This window comes from Schistocerca nitens, chromosome 10 (assembly GCF_023898315.1).
Source record: "Schistocerca nitens isolate TAMUIC-IGC-003100 chromosome 10, iqSchNite1.1, whole genome shotgun sequence".
NCBI classification, from domain to species: Eukaryota; Metazoa; Arthropoda; class Insecta; order Orthoptera; family Acrididae; genus Schistocerca; species Schistocerca nitens.
In genome coordinates, this window is record NC_064623.1 from 4,314,021 (window position 1) to 4,327,454 (window position 13,434).

General features: G+C 43.9%; 1 protein-coding gene and 1 non-coding gene across 2 annotated transcripts in view; both read left to right on the forward strand.

The window, feature by feature from the left end:
• The window catches only part of LOC126210108 (uncharacterized), a 453,742-nt gene that overhangs the window by 312,335 nt on the left and 127,973 nt on the right, over nucleotides 1–13,434 (forward strand). The gene's annotated exons all lie outside the window — the stretch shown is intronic.
• Nucleotides 12,051–12,155, forward strand: LOC126210892 (U6 spliceosomal RNA). The gene has a single exon (XR_007540845.1). It is a non-coding gene; the product is annotated as a U6 spliceosomal RNA (small nuclear RNA).

A 13,434-nucleotide genomic window follows, 5' to 3' on the forward strand; every position in this document is an offset into this window, starting at 1 on the left:
AACCATATAGCAGACCGTCTATAACTTTTATGTGTGGCCTCTTTTGCGATAAGAATAATTGCCTGGTCTTGGGGGCTGCAGAAGTCAGTAAATTAATATGTTTTGCATTCATTGATGTCATGTGGGATTATGTTCCTGGTGACTCCTAACTTTGGCGAATAGTGTTTATCGCACAAAAGAAAGTATTAGAATTGTATGTTGACTTCATACACATGCATCTTCCAAATATCTGAAACAAATGGTTGTAGCTCCGTCATAAATAGGGTTGACAAGTAGCTTCTTTTATTTATTCATTAAAAAAAGATACTTCTCAGTGTAACTTATGACGGAGTTACAACCATTTGTTTCAATTATAAAACAAGTTGCTGACCTATTTTTCACCTGAAGCATGCTGCAAGATCGTAAATCAACCAGGAATATTAACCACTGCCTCGGAGTCATGTATGCACATTAAAGATTTTCCTCCTTAACAACTCGTTCCACACCACAAAGGAAATCTTGAGAAGAGATAATAAGTCACTAAAACACCTGTAAATGGGCAGCATGTACTTAAATAAATACTATTTGTTATTTTCTTATTTAGTTTATATAAGCGTTGTATGTTTGTTCTTTTGACACGTTGCACGTTATAACGCTTTCGTCAGTTTGATCGAATCTGTAACCGCCTACCCAATTACGTAAAGAATTTAAGAATCAATAGAAAATTAACTTGTATACAAGTTGATATCGGACTTGCTTGACAACTCCTCGTATTCCACAGAGGAATTTCGGAACGTTTCGGCGCGCGCCTGTATATGTATGTATGAGAGAAAAACCGTAAGAAGTACTGCACACCAGCCGATCAAAGGCATACTGGTGCCTACTAGTGGATACTAACATATGGATCATCTCAGCCCGTCGCCTTTACAACTGCTGGAGACACTTTCAGTGAGGTCTCCGTGTCTGCGTCTGTGGACGAATGGCAGCCCAGTCTTCCTCGAGGGCCGAATCCAGAACAGGTGGCGATGTCGGACGCTGGGGTCTGGAGTGAAGTCTGCATTCCTCCTTATCCCAAAGGTGTTCCACTGGGTTGAGGTGAGGACTGTGGAAAGTCCAGCCCACAGGAAAGTTACTGTCCACAGACCGTTGTCTCGCGGATGTTGCTTTGTGACAGGGCAATACCACCAGTCACCGTTCCCAAAGCCTTCCTCTGCCGTACACCGTACACAGTGCTGTAAGATGTGTTCATATCCTTCACATGTAGCGAGACCACGCCCTAACCACAAGAAACACACCCCACGCAGTAACACGACGTCCCCCGTACTTGGCTGTTAGCACTACGCATGGTGGCAGGTAACAGCCGAGACAGTTCGCGTTACGGTGCCTCGAGGTGCTGAGGTGGAATATCATGTAATGCCGTACATTAGCTTCATACCTTTTCGGTTTCTGGAACCGGACAGTAATCACTCCAACAGTTTACAACGGCAAGTTGTAAATAAATATATAAAATATACAAGGTGTCGAAGACTTCCGTAGATGTGTCCGTAAAAGCGGTAGCCGTCTGTAATAAAAATAAAGTACACGATTTTTTAAATTAAAAGGTTGTTCAAAAATGGTTCAAATGGCTCTGAGCACTATGGGACTCAACTTCTGAGGTCATTAGTCCCCTAGAACTTAGAACTAGTTAAACCTAACTAACCTAAGGACATCACACACATCCGTGCCCGAGGGAGGATTCGAACCTGCGACGGTAGCGGTCTCGCGGTTCCAGACTGCAGCGCCCAGAACTGCACGGGCACTTCGGCCGGCTAAAAGGTTGTGGATCCCTGTCCTCACAAGAATAACATGCAGAAGAGTGGAAAAGAAAAGTAAAGTTTGTCTCTCGTGACGTCTGGCGATCGATTCCGCATGACACAGGAGCTTCCCGTAAAGTGGGACCGTCATTTGATGGCAAGACGCAGTAACCATGTTAGCGTGATACGCACTCGTCCTTACTACAGCACGAGGTGCATTTCCATGCAATGCTGTGCACCAAACGTACATTCCGACTAACGTCTTAGTCAAAGTAAGGAGGAAGTTTGGTACTAGCAGTCTATTCTAGCGAGGAATAGTTTCTAAAGCTCTTCTACTCTGTTTTTTTACATCCTTTTTGCTTCGCATGTCACGTATTACTTTGCTTCCGAGGTAGCAGAACATCTTCATTCTGCCTACTTCGTGGTCCGCAATCTTGGTGATGTTAACGTTTCTCACTGTTCTCATTTCCGCTGCTCCTCATTACTGTCTCCTTTCTTTTGTTTACTCGTAATCCATAATCTGCACTCATTAGACCTCACTCCGTCCAACAGGTCTTGTAATTTTCTTTTATTTCCGTCATTACGTCTTCGATAGATAGACTGAACACTAGTAGCGAAAGCCTACAATGACTGTGTTACATCCATTGTAATCCGAGCACATCGTTCTTGGCTTTCCATTCTTATTGTTCGCTCTTCGTTCTTTCACACATTGTATATTACTCCTCTTTCCCTACAGCTTATTTTTATTTTTCTCCGAATTTTGAACATCTTGCACTATTTTGCATTGTGGAACCCTTTTCCAGGTCGACATGATTTTTCGTAAGTATTGCTTCCATTATCGAGTGCAACGTCAGTACTGCGTCTCTGGCGCCTTGACCTTTCCTAAAGCCACACTGATCGCCGACTAACGCATCTTTTCTTTTCCATTCTTCTCTGTGTTATTCTTGTGAGCACGTGGATACATGAGCTTCTAATTTTAAACAATCGTGTAATTTATCTTTATTACGGACAACTACCGTTCTTACGGATTCATCTACGGAAGTCTTCGACACGATGTATATTTTACTTATTTATAGCTTGCCGTAGTAAACTGTTGGACTGATTGCTGTCTGACTCCACAAACCGAAAAGGTACGAAACTTAGTCGACGGGAGCCTACGAAATTCCACCCAGCTGCCGTGTCTTCTAATGCTTCAAGCTCCTGAGGAATAACCCCACATCTCGAGGCAGTGGCAGAAGGAGGCCCAGCGTCAGGAGCAGCGTTAAGAGCGCGTGTCGGAGCACGCGTCGACTCCCTCCGTGCTGAGCTGCTGCGTGCTGCAGCTGTTTCTGCGCTCAACACTTGGCGCCATCTAGCCGCCGGCCACTCGCAGCCGGTTTTTGTTTGCTGCAAAACGAAATCCTCCTACGGACTCTGTGTGATCTGGCTGAAGTATACATGATTTGTGACGGACACCGAGCTACAATACCACGACCACGCATCTAGCGTCTAGCTACGTGTGGTCCACAAAAGGTAATGTTCCTGTAAAACCTCCGGCTGACGGTGAGCCCCCACTAGTTCGAGCATAGGTTAATGCTAACAATAAATCGTAGTAAAATTCTAAAAAAATGTTTGCACATTATACTTTCAAAAGCCGCAACTTGAAATCAGAGCTGGCCGCGGTGGTCTAGCGGTTCTAGGCGCTCATTCCGGAACCGCGCGACTGCTACAGTCGCAGGTTCGAATCCTGCCTCGGGCATGGATGTGTGTGCTGTCCTTAGGTTTAAGTAGTTCTAAGTTCTAGGGGACTGATGACCCCAGATGTTAAGTCCCATAGCGCTCAGAGCCATTTTTTTTTTTTAATCAGAATTGGCGCTTGTCATCCACAGTCGATATAATGACCTCGTCGTAATCGTGTTGAGGTGACTGAAATTTCGTAAATAGATCTCGCCGCGACGAAAAACGTCTTTGCTTTAATGACTTCCATCCCAACTCGCGTGTCATATCTGCCACACTCTCTCCCCTATTACGTGATAATACAAAACGAGCTGCCCTTTTTTGCACCCTTTCGATGTCCTCCGTCAATCCCACCTGGTAAGGATCCCACACCGCGCAGCAATATTCCAACAGAGGACGAACGAGTGTAGTGTAAGCTGTCTCTTTAGTGGACTTGTTGCATCTTCTAAGTGTCCTGCCAATGAAACGCAACCTTTGGCTCGCCTTCCCCACAATATTATCTATGTGCTCTTTCCAACTGAAGTTGTTCGTAATTTTTACACCCAGGTACTTAGTTGAATTGACAGTCTTGAGAATTGTGCTATTTATCGATTAATCGAATTCCAACGGATTTCTTTTGGAACTCATGTGGATCACCCCACACTTTTCGTTGTTTAGCATCAACTGCCACCTGCCACACCATACAGCAATCTTTTCTACATCGCTTTGCAACTGATACTGGTCTTCGGATGACGTTACTAGACGTTAAATTATAGCATCATCTGCGAACAACCTAAGAGAACTGCTCAGATTGTCACCCAAGTCATTTATATAGATCAGGAACAGCGGAGGTCCCAGGACGCTTCCCTGGGGAACACCTGATATCACTTGAGTTGTACTCGATGATTTGCCGTCTATTACTACGAACTGCGACCTTCCTGACAGGAAATCACGAATCCAGTCGCACAACTGAGATGACATCCCATAGGCCCGCAGCTTGATTAGAAGTCGCTTGTGAGGAACGGTGTCAAAAGCTTTCCGGAAATCTAGAAATACGGAATCAACTTGATATCCCCTGTCGATAGCGGCCATTACTTCGTGCGAATAAAGAGCTAGCTGCGTTGCACAAGAAAGATGTTTTCTGAAACCATGCTGATTACGTATCAATAGACCGTTCCCTTCGAAGTGATTCATGTGTTTGAATACATTATATGCTCCAAAATCCTACTGCAAACCGACGTCAATGATATAGGTCTGTAGTTCGATGGATTACTCCTACTACCCTTCTTAAACACTGGTGCGATCTGCGCAATTTTCCAGTCTGTAGATACAGATCTATCGGTGAGCGAGCGGTTGTATATGAATGCTAAGTAGGGAGCTATTGTATCAGCGTAATCTGAAAGGAACCTAATCGGTATACAATCTGGACCTGAAGACTTGCCCGTATCAAGCGATTTGAGTTGCTTCGCAACCCCTAAGGTATCTACTTCTAAGAAACTCATGCTAGCAGCTGTTCGTGTTTCAAATTCTGGAATATTCCATTCGTCTTCCCTGGTGAAGGAATTTCGGAAAACTGCGTTCAATAACTCCGCTTTAGCGGCACAGTCGTCGGTAACAGTACCATCGGCACTGCGCAGCGAAGGTATTGACTGCGTCTTGCCGCTTGTCTACTTTACGTACGACCAGAATTTCTTCGTATTTTCTACCAAATTTCCAGACAATGTTTCGTTGTGGAACCTATTAAAGGCATCTCGCATTAAAGTCCGTGCCAAATTTCGCGCGTCTGTAAATTTTAGTCAACCTTTGGGATTTCGCGTTCTTCTGAAATTCGCATGCTTTTTCCGTTGCCTCTGCAACAGCGTTCGGACCTGTTTGGTGTACCATGGGGGATCAGTTCCATCTCTTACCAATTTATGAGGTATGATTCTCTCAATTGCTGTTGCTACTATATCTTTGAATTTGAGCCACATCTCGTCTACATTTGCATAGTCAGTTCGGAAGGAATGGAGATTGACTCTTAGGAAGGCTTCTAGCGACACTTTATCCGCTTTTTTGAATAAAATTATTTTGCGTTTGTTTCTGGTGGATTCGGAAGAAACGGTATTGAGCCTAGCTACAACGACCTTGTGATCACTAATCCCTGTATCAGTCATGATGCTCTCTATTAGCTCTGGATTGCTTGTGGCTAAGAGGTCAAGTGTGTTTTCGCAACCATTTACAATTCGCGTGGGTTCGTGGACTAACTGCTCGAAATATCCTCCTCAGATCCCGCGTGTCGTATACGACACACCAAATTGGTGAACTTTGTTTAGCCACAGCTCCGATGTAACGCCAGAGACACATGTCTAAGTAGTTTCCCAGACGTCTGCGAGATGTCAGCATGGATTCCTGTAAGTTTTAGCGGTCTGGCGCGTGAAGTGACGAGTGTGAGCTTTGTGCATGCGTGAAAAGGCGGACAAAATGATGTCGAGATTTTGTAAGTACCCATCTATGTAAAGTTATTTACATTTTGTGTTACCTTAACGTGCATAATGTTTGACGCAAGTACTAATGCTCGGTATGTGAGCATTTTAAAACCACGAAATAATATTTTTCACTGTACTACAAAAGGCTTTGTACACGTGTGTCGGATAGGACACATCAGATTCTCAAAAAACCAATCAAAAAAAATTTTAAAGAACAATGTTTCCTTGCTAATATCAACCATAACATCAAATAAAACGCAATTTTTTTTAGCAAAATTAAATTTAGAGGGTAGAGGATCTGAGGAGGATAATTTTCGGAGAAAGCATTTAGGACAATCTCGGAAGATGTTTTCTGCCTACCACCGGTTTTGAACATGTATTTTTGCCAACATATCGAGGGAAGGTTGAAGTCCCCACCAACTATAACCTATGAGTGGGGTATTTATTTGTTACGAGACTCAAATTTTCTCTGAACTGTTCAGCAACTATATCATTGGAGTCTGGGGGTCGGTAGAAGGAGCCAATTATTAACTTAGTTCGGCTGTTAAGTATAACCTCCACCCATACCAATTCGCACGGAGTATCTACTTCGACTTCACTACAAGATAAACTACTACTGACAGACACAAACACTCCACCACCAATTCTGCCTAATCTATCTTTCCTGAACACCGCCTGAGACTTCGTAAAAATTTCTGCAGAACTTATTACAGGCTTTAGCCAGCTTTCTGTACCTATAACGATTTCAGCTTCTGTGCTTTCTATTAGCGCTTGAAGCTGAGGGACTTTCCCAGCACAACTACAACAATTTACAACTACAATTCCGACTGTTCCTTGATCCAAGCACGTCCTGTATTTGTCATGCACCTTTTGAGATTTCAGCCCACCCCGTACTTTCCCGAGGCCTTCTAACCTAAAAAACCGCCCAGTCCACGCCACACAGCCTCCGCTACCCGTGTAGCCGCCAGCTGAGTGTAGTGAACTCCTGACCTATTCAGCGGAACCCGAAACCCCACCACCCTATGGCGCAAGTCAAGGAATCTGCAGCCAACACGGTCGCAAAACCGTCTGAGCCTCTGATTCAGACCCTCCACCCGGCTCTGCACCAAAGGTCCGCAGTCGGTTCTGTCAACGATGCTGCAGATGGTGAGCTCTGCCTTCATCTCACCTACATTACCATATCAGGCAGCCTATGTTTACGAGTGTACACTTCACCAATTAGCAATTCCTTACACCAACTGTTTTCTCCATTGGGACACAATTAACAATGGGGACTTTCAGCGGTTGAAAATGTATGAAAAAAAGAGTGCCCAAACAGCCTTCTTCATTTCATCGACACTGTGTGTGTTTTGCCTAATAGCCATTCCATAACAGTTCTATATTTTGTTAATTAAACTGTCAATTAACCTTCCCTTCCCATCCAGCCATTTACCATCACTGAGTTTTTGTTTTCAGTACGAAGCTTTGAGTTGCCAAAGTCTTGATCCTATTCGTTTTTCTACGTGTCCAACACGGATTTCTGCACTACAATATCATCACCATAGGGCTTCCGTTCTTCAGTATGTCTGAAACTTTTAGAATCACCGTCACCAAGGTAACTCACATATCTCTCTTTATCACACGCAAATATACTAGCAACACCAGCCACTTCATTTCTCTACTACTGCCAATATAGTTATCTGAGAAATTGTTTTCATGTGTATCTTTATTTTTGTGGACACCTACAATAATTACATATTAATGATACATCTAACATTTTCCCTGTATACGCACTGGTGGCACATAATACATCATGAAGAGATGTGTGTCCCCAGTTATGCCAGGTACCATCGAATGCTACAGTCAAGTCTCTATCACCACTGTTTTCCATTACTGCGTCTATCATAGCTTTCTTTATAGATTCTATACTGACATCTTCTACTTTAGAGTCTATAAATGTATTCAAGTTTGTAAACTTGGTTGGGGGATTTGGAAGATTCATCATGCCACAGAAAACTGCACCTGCAGTGGCACCCTTACCAACTGTACGCAAGACATAAACAAATCTAATGTTGTGTTCCTAGATTTTGCTCCCATTTTCTTCATTTTGGGTTACTGCAACACTGTTCCAAATGATGGTCATCTATGAAAACTTACCACACACCAGTTACCTTTCACTGGCAAGTCCTACGTGATTTTTTATGGAGAGTTAAAGACTGCCTTCACTACAGTGAATACACCTTACACACTATGAAAAAATTCCGTTGAGAACTGACATATCAAATATTTCATTGCGTCCGATTCGCCCATGAAAGATTCATACTTTTCACTAACTGAACCAAGCGCCCTCTGCGAAGCACTTTCTTTCTGACTTTCTTTGCAATGGGCAGGTATACCAGCAAGGTTAGGTTCACACACTTGGTTATCGACTTTATTGTTTACGGTAGTAACATCTACCTTTGGCCTTCCAACATTTCTCATAAAAGCCTTCAGAGGATTCCGAGTCTCTTTACGTTTACCCATGATTACCCTTTAACGAAACAGAGTCTTCAGTGAGCATAATTCACTAAGAATATTTTCAGAATTACGAAAGAGTAAATAAACATAAAACAGACGACAATCGAGCGAGCGATATATCTGGAACTATCACTGGTTAGTCACAACACTTATTTTGTAACACTTATTTCCTTTCACATTACTAAAATGTACATGATGAGCATGTAGATTGATGAGCAGAACATTTGACGGCAGTTTAACAGCGCGACAGTGGGTCATGGCCATGCAGAACTTGTTTCAAAAATATTTTAAATAAAATGCAGAAAAATCAAAATTGAACGTTTGATGATTCTTAACCATTCCGGAGCCTCTAGCAAAGCTCACCTGTGTTCCGTCGTGCATCCCACTCAGTTCCACTGTGGCTCATCCACTGCAAGTGTGTGCTGTGCGTTTTTGAAACGTGTGGTTCCCGCGGTATATTGTGTGTTCCCAACGCTCGCCATATGGGCGTACGTCCATTTTGTCCAACATGGTCGTTCTGGTGGTCCAGGCGTTATGCTGTGCACAGGCGTCATCTTGTTTGCTCCGCGTACTCAGCTCCAAATCGGGCAGCTCTTGGAACGAGAGGACATTCGGCGAATGTTCGGACCTTACCGTTCCCGGCGAGCACGTGTGGGATGGCTTGGGGGGCCGTACTGCAGCCACCAACTACCAGCCAGCAGTTTGTCAACCGCGCTGCTGGAGAAACGGAACTTTTCAGAGCAGGCATTTCCGTCCGTGGTAAGCACGCCCTATTAAGAACGATGTCTCGCTGTTTGTAATGTCCAGGGCACCGTCGTACATCATGGTGACTTCGGGGTAATTATAGTCTTTGAATGAAAGTGTTATTTCTTTTCGTCTCATTGCCTGTTTCTTCCAGTTACCTTCTGTACTACACTGTAGCAGTTCTTTCTGTGTGCGGTGCAAGTTTCATCTAGCTACATTGCTTGGCGGTGATACTTCATGCGACAGGTACTTTTTTCCTTAATTTTGTGCATCACTGTGTACGGCTTTCAGCAGACACTATAACTTGAAGAAGTTTGAGGTGTGCATCTGTTACTTTAGCTATCACAGACCGCTCCTACCATTATGCTAGTCTGCGTAACCATTCTGAAGGGTGATAAATTATGACTTAATACTTTTCAAAATTAGATGGAAAAAACTCAACGTATCAAAGTAAATTGTTCTTTATCTTGAAGCTTAGACACTGCAGTTATGTTCTGAACAAAATGTCGTTCAATTGTCCACCACGGCCTGGAACACACTGGCGCAACGATGGTTCCAGTTGCTATTCACACTGTTCGACGGTAGTCGCTTCCAAGTCTTGAGTCAGTACAAGCTTGCACGGATGCAGGCCGAAATCTTTTGCTTAGATTCGCCGGGGTAGCCACGACCGTTGAGTTCGTCACGACACTGACACATCCGGCCCTTCCTCAATACTGGCCGCTGCTACCACGACATTGTACTCACTTCGCGCATTACGTCGTCTTTCTGGTGGCTTCTGGTCGTGTAGAGTGGAATCCCGTTCAAACTTGACCACTCACAAAAATGTATTAGGAACTACAAATTGCAATTTTTAAAAATAACACTCTTAATAAAAGACACTACATTAAAGAGACTGATAATTAAATTACCTATCGATACGAAGCAATGGTTACGATTTTATCGCGACGTTTTCACGAAAAACCAAGTCGCGGGAGCGAACGGCTCACGCAGACTTTTTTTACTGCCCTTACACACTTATGGGAAGGGGAGAAAAAACCGGTCTTTTGGAGAGGATACGTGCACGACTAGACAGATGTCTGTACAGCAAAGCTTCGTTACACGAGTTGGCGGTTTCATAGCAACGAGGCGGTACAGGCAGTCGTATGCAGACAGGCCTGTGCGCTGCTTGCCCACCACTGCCAGATTGACGGCTGATGATGCTGTGGTGTACGGGAAGGTGTCGTCGTTGAGTGACTGTAGGAGGATACAAGATGACTTGGACAGGATTTGTGATTGGTGTAAAGAATGGCAGCTAACTCTAAATATAGATAAATGTAAATTAATGCAGATGAATAGGAAAAAGAATCCCGTTATGTCCGAATACTCCATTAGTAGTGTAGCGCTTGACACAGTCACGTCGATTAAATATTTGGGCGTAACATTGCAGAGCGATATGAAGTGGGACAAGCATGTAATGGAAGTTGTGGGGAAGGCGGATAGTCGTCTTCGGTTCATTGGTAGAATTTTGGGAAGATGTGGTTCATCTGTAAAGGAGACCGCTTATAAAAGACTAATACGACGTATTCTGCTCGAGCGTTTGGGATCCCTATGAGATCGGATTGAGGGAGGACATAGAAGCAATTCAGAGGCGGGCTGCTAGATTTGTTACTGATAGGTTTGATCATCACGCGAGTGTTACGGAAATGCTTCAGGAACTCGGGTGAGAGTCTCTAGAGGAAAGGAGGCGTTCTTTTCGTGAATCGCTACTGAGGAAATTTAGAGAACCAGCATTTGAGGCTGACTGCAGTACAATTTCACTGACGCCAACTTACATTTCGCGGAAAGACCACAAAGATAAGATAAGAGAGATTAGGGCTCGTACAGAGGCATATAGGCAGTCATTTTTCCCTCGTTCTGTTTGGGGGTGGAACAGGGAGAGAAGGTGCTAGTTGTGGTACGAGGTACCCTCCGCCACGCACCGTATGTTGGATTGCGGAGTATGTATGTAGATGTAGAGGACGGCCGGCTGTGGTGGGCGGCCAGCCTGCTCGGCGCGCCACACGCTCTGCAGCGCCCTGCGGGTCAGCCCAGCCACCGGTAACTGTCCGAGAGAGCGCCTGCCCCGGACTGCGCAGTCTCACCGGCTGGCAATGGGCCCCGCCGGCGCCTACCTGCCTACAGCGGGGAGGAAGAAAAGAAGGAAGTATGCCGTGTCACTCCGCGCCACTTTCACTTCGGTTGCGATCGCGACGGGGTTCAATTCGGCACTCACAAAAGTGTTTAATGGGCGGCATAGGACTTTCGTCTCTAAATTCTAAGATGGCGAAACACTGAGCCACACCAGCAGTATTACTTTATTGACTCCCTCGAGACAGAGACAACTGACTGATGAAAAGTAAACCGTCACCGTTAACCGGTTATCTGTATTCGACAGCTACATTCTACTCGCTTCGCCGGTATATACGGGGTGTCCCAGGACGAATGATCAGTGTTCAGGGATGTGACAGGAAGGATCATTCGAAGCAAAAAAGTTTAGTAAACTACGGCTCTAAAACGTATGCCTTAAGAAGATTTTGGAAATTTTTTGTAAGGTCTTATGGGACTTAACTGCTAAGGTCATCAGTCCCTAAGCTTACACACTACTTAACCTAAATTATCCTAAGGACAAACACACACACCCATGCCCGAGGGAGGTCTCGAACCTCCTGAGGGGGGAGCCGCACAGACCGTGACAAGGCGCCCTAGACCGCGCGGCTTATGCTACGAGCAGTTGTACAGTACAAGTTTCACAGTATCGAAGGTGAACAACTCCTCATAGCTCTTATGGTATGCATTTTATGTTTACAAAACTTTTTTGCTTCGAATGATCCTTCCTCTCATACCTCTGAACACTGTCCATTCGTGCTGGGACACCGTGTGTAATACAACTAAAACAATAGAGAGAAGGTTAGCATGGCCCGTGCCCATAGGTGACACGTACACTCGTGACGTCATTAAGCTTATCCATTACGGATATTTTAGAAACCGTCACTGTCATTTGAATGTAAATACACAAAACTGCAACAAGTCACGTTTTTTAATAGTTGTTTATCACTCCGTGAACCAGTTTTCGAACCTTTTCAGGTTCATCTTCCAATAGTGGTGAATCTTCCAGAAAACCATCTGAAGATGAACCTGAGGAGGATCGAGAACCGGTTCATTGAATAAGAAATAACTATTCAAAAAAGTGACTGGTTGCAGTTTCACGTATTTAGTTACGAATCTTCTTTTTTTTCTTTCGTTTTCAACTAGTATCTATGAAATAAGCCCACTGTTCGCAACAGTTATATGTCTGTATTTGAACATACATTCAACTTTTCAGCAACTGGACAAATTATGATCTAACCAACGAAACATTTCGACATAGTAATGTAACAATTCGATCATACGTTTGGAATGTAAGTGAACTGTCTGTGTAGTGGGGGTGGAGGGGGCTGATGTGATATCTGTCACTAGAAGATAAGTCTTTCATTTATAATTCGTAGCGTGCCTTGGATGAAATGCTGGTTCAATAAATAATATCCAGAGACCTCCGATAAAGTTGAGAAACAGCGTTAATCCGAAATAATTTCAATTACTTATCAATATGTAGCGATAAGTTCCAAAAACCTGCCGCTAATGCCCTGTCTTCATCACTTACTATGCAGTAGACTGTTATTTTCACATGTTAAATAAATAATAATGAAGTTTGTATGTACGTTTGTAATATATAAGTAACTGAGTGCGATAAATCGAAAAATCCATGTAAATACCATTGTAGATATTATTTAAGTAATTTAACTTGTTAAATAACAATGTAGTTAGCAGTATATCGACGCCAAGAAGTAATAAATATGGACGTAAAAATAAAAACGACTGGCAGAGATGGACGTGAGGTACAGCACCTGATACTGATCTTTGACTGGGGCGCTACACGTATTCACCTGTTGCGTCTCAGTTTAGTAGCTAACCTACGGCGGCAGGAAGCTGAGGAGGAAACATGGAAATAGAGATTTGACTCTCCGCATGGTCAATTATACGCATATGTGATCAGCTGCAAACAGATGGCGTTTCGTTGTTAAACAGTGCGTTGTCAAGAATGGGCAGTCTAGTATGAACAAGTTAAGCCTTAAGGATAATCAGACGCAAGGAAAAGTGGCGGGGAGCAGTAGAGAGGAGAATAACGGCTTTCCTCACATCGAAAGTGGATACGGCGTAGCAGCGGAACGAGTGGAGCAATTCTCCCATCTTGGAAGAAAGGTTGC